The 1,781-nt window shown below is 40.8% G+C and overlaps 1 protein-coding gene and 1 non-coding gene across 7 annotated transcripts in view; both read left to right on the plus strand.

The window, feature by feature from the left end:
• The window catches only part of NLGN1 (neuroligin 1), a 1,020,111-nt gene that overhangs the window by 201,292 nt on the left and 817,038 nt on the right, over positions 1 to 1,781 (plus strand). The gene's annotated exons all lie outside the window — the stretch shown is intronic.
• Positions 172 to 232, plus strand: LOC111821850 (U7 small nuclear RNA). The gene has a single exon (XR_002825187.1). It is a non-coding gene; the product is annotated as a U7 small nuclear RNA (small nuclear RNA).

Consider the following 1,781-nt stretch of genomic DNA (forward strand, 5'->3'; position numbering starts at 1 on the left):
AAAAAAAAAAAAAGACTTGGATGAGGGTCTCCACTATGAGTAACACATGGCAACTTAAATGTATAGATTTTATTAAAAGTCATTTTTTGAATTTTATGTTCTAAATTACCAAGGCTGCTAAAGAGCTAGTCTCTAGGTAACTGAGGTGTTTGCTAATAATGAAGCTGTATTAAGATTACAGCTCTTTTAAAATTTGTCTAGCAGATTTCCCAGTTCTTTCTGGAAGACCCCCTTAAAATAAAAAGGAAAAAAAAAAATGAAGCTCTAGCGGTGACCCTTCTCCCCATGAGGGAACCTTTCAGACGCATGCGCAGGCATCGCTTCCCCCATGCCCAGGACACCACTAGACACGATCCTTCCACCTCACTGCACCCTTCTCACCTTCTTCACTTCCCTCACCCTCATCTCGAGCCAGCCATCATCATTTCCTGCCTGAAAGACTGTCATATCCTCAACAGGTCTTCCTGTTCCTATTCCCCACTTCTTCTATCCACCCTATACATAGCAGCCACTGTCATCTTTACTTGAAACCCTTAAATCAGATGCTATCACTCCTTTCTTAGTCTCCTTCAGGGGTTTCCTGTTGCTTTTAGAATAAATGTAGACCCTGCATGATGACTTCTGCCCACCTTTACAATCTCCTTCCAAATATTTCCCCTTCGATGTCTATATTCTAGCCCCACTGACTTCCTTTTAGTTACTGGAACTAGTCAATCTCCAGCCTACCTCAGGGCCTTTGCACTTGTCATTCCTTCTATTTTGAATGCGGAATGCCTACTTCTTTTCATGTCTAAGTCTTATAATTAGACTCTTGGCAAAATGCTAACTTGTCATAGCAGTGTTTACTGACCACTCTGTTAAGGTAACTTCATCCTCTCCCTCCAGTGATAACTCTTTTACACCACCTTTGGTGTTTCCTTCATTATATTTTTTCTATATGAAAGTATCTTATTCATTTATATGCTTAAATGTTTACTCTCTTCCTGCTCCAGTGGACCATTTCTCTCTTTTCACTGCTGTATCCTTAGCACTCAGTCCAGTGCCTGACGTAGAGTAGAGACTTGATAAATATTCATTGAAGACATAAACAGCCTTATGAAACAATGCGCTTTGCTGGAGAGAGCCTTCCATGTGCATTTATTTGAGTAATACTACACCTGCTATCATTCCACACCAGACATAGTAAATAAGAATAAATTCTTTTCCTCTGTGCTAGGCAGTCACTATTTGTTTATGGCAGAGTGCTCCCCAAATGAAGGAAATTTCAAAGCCAACATCAGAGTCCTTAACTAAGAAATAACAGTGTTCAGTGGCTCAGTGTCTGACAGATATAACCTGGACTCTGTCACAGGGACCCTTGGGGCCGAGTGGCTGCCAACAGCCCAGGCTCTTGGCTCTCTGCCTGTATATGTTACTGCCATCCTTACTGCCTCTGCACTGAATTTATATTTTAATACAGGACACCAACAATGCATTTGCGTAATAGGGGCACAGAGAATGATTTTCATTTTCCAGGCGAGAAACTTCATTTTCCCTTTCCACTTTCTAATTTACTTTCTTTTTCCCCTTACCCAAGCCCAACATCCCTTCCCTGACAAATATCTCTTCCCTTCTAATTCTTTCCTTTTCTTTCTCCTTGTTCTACCATCTACTGCTGTGATAGGGCTTCTTGACAATGATTCCACTAAGACATTCCATTTGGAGTTACAAAAGAGACATAGCCTGAGTACAAGAGGATCTCAGAAGAGGTATAATTGAGTTTGTTTAAGCAGTTTCTACTT

Source organism: Trichechus manatus, unplaced genomic scaffold (genome assembly GCF_000243295.1).
Source record: "Trichechus manatus latirostris isolate Lorelei unplaced genomic scaffold, TriManLat1.0 scaffold00110, whole genome shotgun sequence".
Taxonomy (NCBI): domain Eukaryota; kingdom Metazoa; phylum Chordata; class Mammalia; order Sirenia; family Trichechidae; genus Trichechus; species Trichechus manatus.